The sequence below is a fragment of the Lolium perenne genome, chromosome 6 (assembly GCF_019359855.2).
Source record: "Lolium perenne isolate Kyuss_39 chromosome 6, Kyuss_2.0, whole genome shotgun sequence".
Classification (NCBI taxonomy): domain Eukaryota; kingdom Viridiplantae; phylum Streptophyta; class Magnoliopsida; order Poales; family Poaceae; genus Lolium; species Lolium perenne.
This window is the reverse complement of record NC_067249.2, coordinates 169507008-169519945: the sequence shown is the minus strand read 5'-3', so window position 1 is coordinate 169519945 and position 12938 is coordinate 169507008. Positions and strand designations below refer to the sequence as shown.

Here is a 12938-nt window from a genome sequence, read left to right as displayed (position 1 = left end):
TTGTTTGGCTAAAAAAATTGGTGATGTGATCACGTGGACAGCTTGCATGAAGAGAGAGACTAACATTAATTTCAGTTAGTGGGGTTTTGCTGTATAAGAAGCATAGATTGTGGAAACGCCATGTTTGAAAATATCATTATGTACTGTCGTAAGACTTTTTTTTTCTTCTTTGCGCCATATAATATGTACGAGTTAATACATTATATACATATACTTTCTCTTCAAGTTAAACAAGTTGTAGGTTCCCTTTCACCCATTTTTGGCACAAAATGTTATAACAGAAGGTTGCAGAATGGACTGGAACCCAACCTGTGATTAAGTAAGCAGCACTGCAAGAAAGGGCATACTGGATGCTTATACTGTATACATTTCTAGCAAAATTTGTGACCAGAATTCTTTCAACAAAAGCATTTGCATAATTTGAAATAAATGCTCCATATGTACATTGTTCTTCAGAATCCTTGGACTTAGCATGGTAACTCATTTTGACTGATCGAAACTTCTACGTAAGATTTTTCTCTTTCTAAGCATTCGGCATATTACATTTCGTTTCTCACTGTTGTGGTCTAAAGTGCTGCAGAATTCATGTTCTCTGTCAGCAGCAGATGAATGCTTCCATTTAGAAGAAAGCCTTCTTGCTTGCCTCAGCTTGGTAATAAACTTCATCAGTGGTTAACTTCCTTCTTCCACAGTGGGTCTAATTGGGGAAGCTCATATTCCTCGGGATTTAGGGCCAGCGGAAAATCTGGCAATGGAGGTGGCGGTGTGATGATCCGGTTGGTTCCAGTGTTTGAAGTTCTGAATTTGAAAAACGTTTAATGATCAGCATTTACTTCGTTGAAGATTAATAGTAATTGACAGCCCTTCTAGAACATATAATATTACCTTCCTTGGGTGTACAGGTGCTGGTTGTTCTGGAGCTTGCTTAATGTATCTTTTGGGATTCTGTCCAAAAGATATTTGGTTGTTCCAAAAGGGATTGAGATCCTGCAACGTTACATGCACAAAGGTCAGTATCATTTTAATTTCCAGCAAAATTATGCAAGTGATTTTGGACTATTACACCAGGCAACAACAGCTTTCAAATGACAAAGAATCTTCAGTATTATTTGCTCCTTATGCCAATTTTTGCATACTAGATCTAGAAATTACCAAATGAAACAGTACTAGTAGATTTTTAACAAGTTAATCAAGTTCCAAAGAAGGCTTAAAATTTGTCAAGTGACCTTGATGTCGGAGGAGTTGAATGGAAGGCCTCTGAAGCCCTTTCACTCTCTTTCAGAAACTCCTCTGATGCTTGTAGTGAGGATATTGCCATCTCGTGAGATTTTTCGGTGTCTCCCTCATCAAGAATCAACCCATGGAAATAGTATGCAGCAGCCTGGCAAATATATGAAGAAAAATATCACCTGTTTAAATCTCTCTAGAAGGAAAAGTAAAGAAATCTACATACTGTCTATCGTCATGTCGAAGAGAGTGTATGATCTGGTCCAGACTTCAATTTAAATTGGATATGGGTGGTTGCATCCAAATACTTATGTTTCAATTAAAGGCATGGAACACATTTGCAATTTTCAAATCAAAATAATTAACATTTTCGAAATTATGAGAAAATAGTTTTTTTTTGCTAATGGTGAGAAAATAATGTTAAGCTGGTTTGCACACCTTTGCTTCAGCATACTTCCACTTTACAAATAGTGTGTGCTTTTTCGCCCATCCATCTGACAAAGGAAGCTCTGGTATGCTATCCTTAATCTGTAGAACAATAATTTGTCAATTCAAGTGCAATAAGTTTTTGGAGTAGCTTTTTAAAGAAAAAATGAAATGATGTAGTATGATGGGAAAGAACAGGCCCACATGCTCATAAGCCCTTCAAAATAGGTCTCAAAGAAAAAAAAATGTACCTGTTGCCAATATTTGACCAGCTCGCAAGCTAAACGCCGTTTTACTGCTAAAGTAGCCTTCGGATTATCAATTGCCAATCCAAGTTGCATATCAACTCCCTGTAGGATTTGAAGATGATAGGTCACTCAACTTTCCAAGAACTGAATTGAGCTAGTTCAGTTTTGGAGGAGGTTATGAAGTAATCTATTTTGTAAAGAGGGCCTTATTTTTCACAAAAAATGAAAAAATGTTTGTTTTGTTACATATTGAAGAGTACCTGGCCAAGTCCTTGCAAGCTAAGTGCTTTTAGATTTCCTTCTGCTAGATCTACTGGGAGTGCCCTTCTGAAATTAACATAAAAAATAAAACTCAGTAGATGTCATTGCGAGTTGGGCTCTTTGAGATTTATAAGCTGATATCAGCAAGTATGAAACCTTTTCTCGGGTGGTATCTGCAGAAGTACTTGATTAACTGCACAATCCAAGAACCCAGCTGCTTTCAAGAAAACATCAACAGTGGCTCGCCTGCTCTCTGCACCGGATATATGTGTATTGTGTTGTTAGCGTTTATCACAATGCAATAGATCATGAAAATTAACAATATTCATAATCCGAGATGTAAGTACTGAATCACGAACCTTCAGATACTCTCGGCCCATAGCCGTCACTGTATGACCTAGGAAGAAGCAGAGAGTTGGCCTGCAGGAAGCACACCATGGCCATCAGGTGCAGCACAGACAACACCTCGTACCAAGCATCTGCCATGGATGTCTCCTGCAATCAAACCATGATTTAACTTTGAGAATCTTTACCCCAGCCCCATCTTTGAACATGGATGGACCACAGAATTACCTCAGCATCATCTTCTTGGTTAGACCAAACAAACTGCACTTTGTTTCTCAGCTCACTGCCTGCAACATCAGGCATGATAAATCAACACTATCATAACAACAACAAAAACCAGTATAGGATAAGATGATCACTTTCTTTCACCAGTCCTAGCAGAACTGACAGATACTCTTCCAAAGCCTGGAGAAGATTAGCAGTGCTAGACCCTCCTGAAACCAACCAAAGGCTAGAGATCAAAACAAAACATTCTCATATTTCACATAGCAGCCAAGCTGAATACACCCCTACACACCGTGCCGTGTCGACGCAGCCTTTCGCCTCGGCTTCAGGGCTGTCGCTGATTCCTGCATTGCCATTTCCACAACCCTTGCTCTTAGAGCTGACAGCCTCTCCACCGTGCTCTTGTCCAGGTGATCACCCAGAGACTGCGAGAAGTCTACGGTCCTCGGAACCCGGAGCCCCGGGAGGAAGACGACCACCTCACCAACGCCTTTTGGCCTCCCTGGCGTCCAACGCCCGGATCCCTCGATGCCCCACAACCCATGGATGGGTCTGCAAGAATGGATTTGTCGGAAAGCCGGTGCGGTACTTGGATGCTGTGGCCTGGCTGTGAAGACTGAATGACAAAGGAAGAAGTTTATCGTAAGGAACTCGTGGAGTGAAACCAAAGTTCAGTAATGAGCGTTTGAAGACATTGACGACCAAGAGGCGAAGTGGCAGTGAAGCAAAGCCTGAAAATCGGAGAAGAAGCACACGCTGATACAACAAGTTCAAAAGCAGCGGAAAGATCCTTACCTTTGTTCCTACTTTACGGTGACCTTTTGGGTTTTGCTCAGCGACTACACTAATCTGAACTAGAACATATGCACCTTTACCCCCGCCTGTTCTCTGTGAGTAACATAAAGGAGAGTGCAACTTGAGCTGGATGGAAGGCCAAGTTGGCAATCCTTTGTGGAAAAGATAACACATATGGTGGGAAATAATGTCAAGTGGGGTTTTCTGAATACTAAAAAGTGTCATGTGCCTAGTGCTGCTGCTGGAAAAGCAGTGCTGCATCGCCTGATGCATGGAACTTGGCCACTTGATGCCTCTAGTTCAGTCTTGAAGCAATGGAAGGGTGCGCCGAGACTTCCGTTGCAAAAAAAACCCGAAAAACTGCCAGGTGACGAGCTAAAAATTCAGAAGAAAATTAGAGCTACGTACCTCAACCTTTGTGAAGATGTCACATGCGGCGCTTCTCCCAGCAAAGATACACTTCTAGGAGGAATATCTTAGGAGATATGGGATTTGATTTGACGGGGAAGAACACTAGAACTGGGAGGGGATTAAGGCCCTCTTGGTCCTGGGAGGTGATGAGCTGAAGGAAGAAGTCGAGGGCAATGAGTTGTTAAATGGTGACGTGTCTATTTAAACTCTTAAAGCTACGCGCTTGGTGATGTGTGGGCGCAACTGGCTTGGCACGCCACAATGAATAGGCGGCCACCTCGTCCTCGACTCATTCATGCCAATACGGGTTTCGGAAATATATTTCCCCAATTCGCAAAAAGAGATATATTTCCCCAGATACAGCGTTTGCCAACACCGAGGAAATGTCCATAGTCTTTTTGGAAAAGGAAAACGCTGTGCTGAAATGGTGGTTACTAATTTATAGTTCCGGTTTTGCTGATTCTCACTCGATCGGGAATTAGCTTAATTCTCGGTTAACTCTTAGTCACAGAGTTGCACCGTGATTCATGCTAGTGTCAGTTACAACAGATTTTTTTTAATTGCATGTGAGGTCGCAACTGAAAAATGTCTGAACCATTAAATCAATTCGTAATTCATGTTATTTATAAGTTGTAACATAGGTTCCGCTGACCGTCAAATTGCTTTGTGATTCGTGTAAACCATAAGCTGCAACTAACATCACCACCTTTCTTTTCCACTTTCAACCTTTTGGTTCCATCCATATTTGTTGGCGTGTCTCTATCTACATCTTCATCTAGTGGCTGCCATAGTTGAACGGCAGTATCAGAGATCGAGTGCGCTAGCTAGTTTTAGCATTGGTGCTAGCGAAACTAAACAGATACTGCAAGGGGTGAGAGCAGGCACGGCACGAAGTCCACATTCCTCTCCCCCCAAAGCGATCTTTCTTGACTGAGGAAGAAGAGAAAATTAAGGAATCGATCCTCGATTCCCAAAGAGTTAATAACACTGTGCATACATAAACTTGTCTATTATGTGCAAATTCATACATAAACTTGTAAGCGGTGATAAACTGGTCCATTAACTTGTGATGGATGTGCAAAACTGGTCTAAATTGACGTAGTGCATATACACGTGGCGTTATTTATCTTGAGAAAACTACTCCATATTTTTCGTTTGCACGGTGACCTTCCGATGTTGGTTTGTTAATATCGCCGGCCAGGATTCCGCCGCCGCGTCCTAGGCGACGGGGCGGCGAGGAGCACGACGTAGAAGTCACAGCGCCGATGACCTTGTACCTGATCCCCAGGTGCAGCGCCCTATACCCCGCACGGCGAAGGCCTTGCCGGGCGACGACGACGGCCGCGTGAGCTGCAGTCTGCAGGTGGAGCAACGACCCGCGCGGCTCACACTGATCCGTGACTTCGGCGTGGACGCGGTGGACATACGGAGCAGTAGGTAATAGCCGTGGTGGTGAACTAATGCTAGCTCGACGTCAGATGTCACTCCGAGCGCGCGAGCAAAGAGTTCATGCCATATGGTTGACGATGACGCACTGTTCGAGGTGGCACCAGCCGCGGGGATCGACCCGGTTCCCGTCCGACTAGTGGTCCGAGAGCCGCGTTACGCCGGTGGCCGCCATCCAGCTTTACGACCTTTCTCGGCGGCAGAGTGCAGGCAAGGTTCTCGTCTGGTCTCACTGTCTCAGAGGGCCTCCACCGCTATTTCCTGGACCACATGGAGCGGCGTGACCTACAAATGTGGTGCCGGTAGGAGGCGGATAGGTTTTCGCCAGCTGAAACACTCTAACGCCGCCCCCCGGGAGGACGCCATCATCGCCTACCTCGAGAAGCTCTCTGGCCACGACGCGCAGGATCTTGTATATGTGGTAACTTTCCTGTCGGCACTGCAGTTCATGCAGCTATTGGCGGTCATGGAGCAGGCATGCACCGAGTGAGCGGCGATGCTCGCTTGCGCGAGGGAGGCCAAGGGGAGAATGACCACAACTAAGCCGGCTGCTCCACGAGTCCGAGCTTGCTGCTAGCGGCCGTGCTGGTGGCGGCCAACGCCACTACGGAGAAGGCCATCTTCCAGCCCGAGTTCTCCCTCGCCAAGGAATCCCACACGATGCCGAGCCCATGACAGGTTACGAGGCCTGGATGCGCAGCGCACCGGGATACTCAGACTCATCGAGACCGGCAGCGGAACCCAGAGGCCAGAGCAAGCTGAAATCAATTGGGGAACGAAGGAGAAGGACACCGGTGCAAAGGAAAAAAGGTACAAGGTCTTTCTATAAAATGCCACAACAACACGTGTCAGGCTCGGAACAAATCTGGATGAATTTGCACCTGCCATACAAGTATTTGTACCAATTCACCACGAATTGCAAGTTTGTGTACTACTTTGCTCCCGCGAGACAAGTTCGTGTACCTCCAGTGTTATTAGCTCATTCCCAAAAGACCACGCACGCACGATGATCTGATTGGAGCTCTTCGCTTTCAGCTCATGGAGGGAGGAGGGTCCCTGTAACCACCAAATCTGCACTCCGTCGATCTACTGGCTGGAACGGAGCGCAAAAATGGAGCATGTCCCTTTCACCGATTAGGTAGCGGTGCTGCCGATCGATAGGGCCGGCAGATTTTGATTACAGTAGATCCGATGGGCAGGTTTATTCCTATTTTGGGAGTTGGAGTGGGTAGGCCGGAAGTGTTTTGCCATAGCGTTTAGTAGATTCTACTGGCTGATTCATGATCCATCTCGGTTCATAAGGCTCTAAATGATGATTTTGGATAAGGAACCTTGTCTTGGGAGGAGGCATTTTTTTTGAAGCACATTGGGAGGAGGCATTTCGATCATCCACATATCTGAGTTATTTGCCCTATGGAGCAAGATTCAAGCAATTTATCTATGGAACCACTCCGGAGACACAATTGTTTGCAAGCACACAAGTGATGGAAGATATTCCCCCTTCTTGGCCTATTTGATACAATTTGAGGCACCTACCAACTCCTTCATGAAGCTGGCGGTTTAGGATAATTGGGCACCTTCAAAATGCAAGTTTTTCGCTTGGTTGATCATTCAAGATCCTGTTTGGACGGCGGATAGGCTTACACATCGAGATTGGCCAAATGTGGCCTTTGCAACTTTGCAAGCGAGATCCGGAGACCATGGCGCCCATCATGTTCAAATGTCGGTATTATATCCGAGTTTGGAAGGGCGTCAAGGAGTGGCTCGGCCTACTTTAAATGGAAACCTTCCTCTGGAGTAATTTTGCATCGGTCAAGGAGTGGTGGGGGTGAGAGAAAGGACTCTCTACTTTGCTTTTGCTCGTGGCTTGGGAGATTTGAAATGAGCGAAATGTTTGAGTATTCAAGAACTACACTTCGATGCGCTGTATTATTATTGCGTCCATTAAGCGAAACGCCTATCTTTGGATGGTCGTGGGGGCAAAACGTTTGAGTGCTATTATGCCACGAGAGTATGCTTTTGTGCCATAGCCTTCTAGCCTTCTTGGCTATTTCGAATAATTTGCAACCTTAAGAACTTCTTCATCAATGAAATAGACAAAGTTGTTGCCTTTGTTTAAAAAAAATCGGTGGTGCTGCCTAAGAACATCCCTAACCAATCCCCTAAAAACCTTAGATGAGCAAATGAAAAAGGGGTTAATCGCACATAACTGATCCCTTAAATCTTTGTAGGAGCAAATATTTACTCGTGTAAGTTACTCCAATGCCAAACTCTCTAATTTTTACTCATCCACGATGCCGCCTCTTAAGAACTTATCCTTCCTTTTATCCCGTTCGCCGCCGCTGAAACACATTCCGCCGGCCGTTGGCGCCTGGGAAAATGGAAACCCCAGCGCCCTCGGAACTTGGGAGAGCCCCATCGGCGAGGATTTTATAAAAATCATGTCGTTCATGCTCCTGCACTGTCTTGTGATCCCCACATCGTTGTCCCCCCCCACCGCTCGACATTGTTGCCTTCACCTGCGAGAATCTGTGTTCGCAAGACAAGTCGGAGCAAGTCCAGAGCACAAGGACAACCATGACGCACCGCTCGGAGATGGGGACGTGGATGGGCACAACAGCTCGTGCAGTCGTTCCACCAACTCCTTCTCTTGGCGCTGCAGTTGCATCTCGATGCCTACCACTACTCATCCATGCTCACCACCCGGGGAACAACATTTTGCTCCTTTGCATTTCAGTTCGGATAGTTTGACACTACATGCAACATCCAAAGAGGTCACGGATTAGCATTTAACGTCGCGCATTCAAGAGCACATCGAAGAGTACACACTGACTAGCATCTCCATTGATGCCGGCGATGAGTATGATGAGGAGCGTCACAAGAGCCCGGAAAGGCAAAATATTGTAACTGAGAGGAATAAGAGATGGGGTGTTGGCGCCCCATAGGATGAGCTAGTTGCTACGAGTGAGACCAAGAAAGCATTGACGGCCGAACACAAGGAAGACAAGCAAGGTGGAATGAGATCAAAACATTGGAGGACGAGAAATGGAGGTCCAAGTTGGTGGCCAAATAGAGGAAGAGGAGGGTGGAGGAGCGTAGGTTTGCACTCGGGAAGGAAAAGTTGGCAAAATAGAAGAAGAACGCCAAAAGAGCATGCCCTAATGTCCACGCATCCAAACATGATGGATACCACAACAAGGATCTATTATGAGTGCACTCGTCAAGAGATCCTAGCCCATTATGGTGGTGGTGGTTATTACTGTGTCCCTTTTTTGCGAAAATTCCATTAACCTATTAGTAATCATCAATAGCATTACAAACAAAACATAAAGGTAATAAGAAATACAAGTAGATCTTTGGACCACCTAGCGATGACTATAAACACTGATGTGAGTCGAAGGCGCGACGCCATCCTCGCCCTTCCATCACTAGAGCCGGGCAAAGCTTGTCGTAGTAGACAAACATGAAGTCGTCGTGCTAAGGCCCCACAGGCCCAGCACACCAGAGCAGCAACCGTCGCCCAAGATGAAAACCGTAGATATGAAGAGACTAACATGAAACCACGTCAACGGACACAGAAACCGATCGGATCTCAGGAGATCCGTTGGGCACATGACTCCACTCGCCCTCCGTCGATGCTAGATGCACCATCAGAGCGAGGATGGGGTGGGGAAAACCTTACTCTGACTTTAGGATGTAGTTGTTGCCTAACCTTCTCGAAGAAGACGCTAAAAACAACCTAGCAAAAGAAGCAAACCCTCCCACCGACCAGAGTGGTGATGGTGCCTCGCGGTGGACATGGATGCGTGATGGTGCTCCGGTGACGGCGCCAGATAATCTTGCTGAGCGTTGTTGTGGAAGCGGTTGGAAAACCCCAAGAGAAATATGTGATGAGCACATCAGCAAGTTTTTCCTCAGTACGAAACCAAGGTTTAATCGACCAGTAGGAGAAAGGCGTGACTTCTGAAGGTGTTGCTAGCTGACTAGTGGCAGGACTTACTACCGGCGTCACCAACAACGTGAAATCTGCACACAACACAACCAAAGTACTTTGTCCCAACTTATAGTGAGGTTGTCAATCTCACCAGTTTGCTAAACACAAATGATTTGACGTATCGAGTGGAAAGAGATGTTTGCAGCAATTAAAGAGAACATGAATTACAGTAAGTAAACAGAACATAATGATTGTATTAGTGTAAAAGAAAGGACCGGGATCCGTAGTTTACTAGAGGTGTCTCTGCATAAAGATAAATAACATGTTGGGTGAACAAATTACAGCTGGGCAATTGACATAATATCGACCATATATGACAAGATGATTACTATGAGATTTGATTGGGCATTACAACATAATAAATAGACCGTAATCCAACTGCGTCTATGACTAATAATCCATCTTCCGGTTATCGTCCGAACCCCTTTCAGTATTAAGTTGCAAGCAACAGATTATCTCATTAAGAAATGTGTTTATAGTAAACAATAGAATTACCCTCGGATAAAACATTGTTGTTTTCTCTCTAGTAGCAACAACACATCTACAATCTTAGAAGTTACTGTCACTCTCCCAGATTACTAGAGGCATGAATCTACTATCGAGCGTAAATACTTCCTCTTGGAGTCACAAGCATCTACTTGGCCAGAGTATCTACTAGCAACGGAGAGTATGCAAGATCAAAAATAACATATGACATGAATATATAATCGACCTTAACATAGTATACAATATTCATCGGATCCCAGCAAACATAACATGTAGGATTACATAAGGATGATCTTGATCATGTAGGGAAGTTCACAAGATCTAAATATGAGACACAAATTGGAGAAGACAACCATCTAGCTACTGCTATGGACCCATTTGTCCAGGGATGAACTACTCACGCATCACTTCGGAGGCGGGCATGGTGATGTAGATGCCTCCAGCGATGATTCCCCCCTCCGGCAGGGTGCCGGGAAGAGTTTCAGAACCCCCCGAGATGGGTTCTGCCATGGCGGCCACGACGGAACTTTTCGTGGATGGAGGCTCGGGTATTCATGTTTTTCCCGAGATCGTGAATAAATAGGCTGAGGGGCGATGTCGGTGGCCACCTGGTGGGCCACACCATGCCTTGGCGCGGCCCGGGCCTAGCCGCGCCAAGGGGTGGTTTGGTCCCCCTGTGGCTCCTCTTCATCTCCCGTTCGGACTTCGTCTTCGTTAGGGTAAAATATTGACTTCGGCTTTTGTTTCGTCCAATTCCGAGAATATTTCTTGTACAAATTTTCTGAAATACAAAAACAGCAGCAGAGAACTGGCAATGTGGCATCTTGTTAATAGGTTAGTGCCGGAAAATGTATAAAAGTGCAACGAAGTATGAGCAAAACATATATGAATTGGTGTAAAACAAGCATGAAGCGTCAAAAATTATAGATACGTTTTAGGCGTATCAATGCGCTAATGATTTTGATGATGATTTTCTTGTTGGTGACGAGCACAGAAGTGGTTGAGTTCCTTCGGAGTTGATGCTAGCGGTAGATGTGATGGTTTTCGGAGATGCTATTGTGTGTTCCTTTTTTTGGATGAACTCGGTCGACTTATTTCTATGCATGTTTTAATTTGAAATGTTCAATTTGGTGAACTATATGTATGTCTATTGATCAATTCGGTTAGAATGTACGTGACAAAGGCTAATTAAAAGAACTGCTGGTAATTTTTTATAAGGAATTCAATATGAGAATCGGTTAGAAACGACCACCTTTTAACTCCTCAAATTGTAAGGGCTCATTTGATTCATAGGATTTATATAAGAGTTGTGTAGGATTTGGATCCTACGGTAGATTTCCTATACAAGCTATTTTATTCATAGGAACATATCTCATAGAAAATATTTCAGTATAAATCAAATCTTGTAGTGTAAATCCTATAGAAACAAAAAAATATTAGATCATACCTCATGAAAAAAATCCTTTGTTGAAATCAAAGAGAACTCATCTTTCCATAAAATTTAACTATACATAGCATCTCAATCATATGTTTTTTTCTATTCCTATGATTTTTTCATGTCATATGAATTAAAGGAGATCTAAGGAGTTAAGGATGCTCGGTCGGATAAGGAATTAAGTTTAGGGATTTTTTGATTCATATGATTTGTGTAGAAATTATGTAGGATTTAGATGCTATGATTTTTTTGACTATACTAGTTGTTTGATTCATAAAAACATATTCTATAGGAAAATCAATCATATAACAATTTCGTAGTGCAAATCCTATAGGAACAAAACATTAGATTACGTCTCATGAAAAAATCCTTTGATGTAATAAAAAAAAATCATCTTCACATAAGATTCAACTAGACAAGACACCCCAATCTTATGCTTTCCCTATTCCTGTACTTTTCATATTCTAATCAAAGAAACCTTTATGGAGAGGTGTATAAATTCACTCCATACTTATGTTTTAGGGAATTAGTTAGAGAGTATTTAGTGGAAGGAACCTCTATACCTTTGTTACATTGCAGTGGACTTTTTTTTTTTTGAATCACACATTGCAGTGGACTTCTCCCTAGGTAGAAGTATATTATTTGAGGCGTGACATGTGCGTGCGTGAGGTGTCGACTGTCGCGGTAAAAGAAACCCGAGCAAACTTGGTCGTGTGTGTCCCCGCCTAACCCACATCAGTTTATGACTAGCTGGTGCGTTGGACCATGGCGTGCCATGCCACCACTAGTTAAACTCCCGTCGATCGAATCGCTGGTGCTGGAGTCCGCACGGCTGCTTCCGGCGATCGTTAAGTTAAGCCTAAACAAAGCACGTAGGCGTACGTGCAGACGGTCGTGGCACGCTAGGGCAAAGAGGTGTCCAAGATCGCGACGACCCTCGGGGCGAATGGGTCGACAGGATGCACCGCCGGAGCAGCCTAGGCGCCCCGCGTGGCGGTCCAAATCTAGCTTCCCGTCGGACTCAGCCGCGCGCCGCCCGCCCCGCCGTTGGAGGCAACCGGGAAATGGCAGTGTTTTTGTCGGGTCTGGAGCGTCACTGCCTGGGCTACAAAATGCGACTGTCGTGCTCGGGCAGCACATGCGTGTGCCGGCGGCTAGCTTTGTCCTCCGCCGGAAGGCAGCACGGGTTGGCCGTTCCCGTCCGTCGTCTAGCACGCGAAAACGACCGTCCGTCCGCCGACCGCCGGAGCCGACCGCGGGGACACGGCAAGCTGCGTCGGTTCTCTCTGCGATGATGGGCTCATGGCTGCGCTCCTGGGAGCAGTCAGCACGCGTGAAGCGGGCCGAATCCTCGAGGGAGAAACTTTTATTATCCTATTACGGAAAGAGAGGCCTGCTATGTGAATGTACGTGAGAAGTGGGCCTTTTGTAGTTACTCTAGTATATCAAGTGGGCTCTTCGGCGCAGGAGAACGAATTCTTGTTTGGGCCGGACAGGCCACATGAAGGCCTGCTTGCTCTCGGAGCCCGACTGGCGGAAGAAAACAAAACAGAGGAGCTTTTTGTTCGATTCAGATTCGACTGACGAGCCGTATGCGCGTACCTACGGAGTACTGTACCGTGTACCGGCTGCGCACATC

The 12938-nt window shown here is 45.2% G+C and overlaps 1 non-coding gene across 1 annotated transcript; it reads right to left on the bottom strand.

Annotated features, from left to right (window-relative positions):
- Positions 1-393: 393 nt before the first annotated feature.
- On the bottom strand, positions 394-3276 carry LOC127306968 (uncharacterized). The gene is made up of 11 exons (XR_011747440.1): positions 3025-3276; positions 2867-2941; positions 2736-2794; positions 2522-2657; positions 2319-2415; positions 2162-2228; positions 1905-2003; positions 1666-1755; positions 1227-1381; positions 886-987; positions 394-798 (listed from the first exon to the last, which is right to left on the bottom strand). It is a non-coding gene; the product is annotated as an uncharacterized protein (transcript).
- Between the last annotated feature and the right edge of the window lie 9662 nt (positions 3277-12938).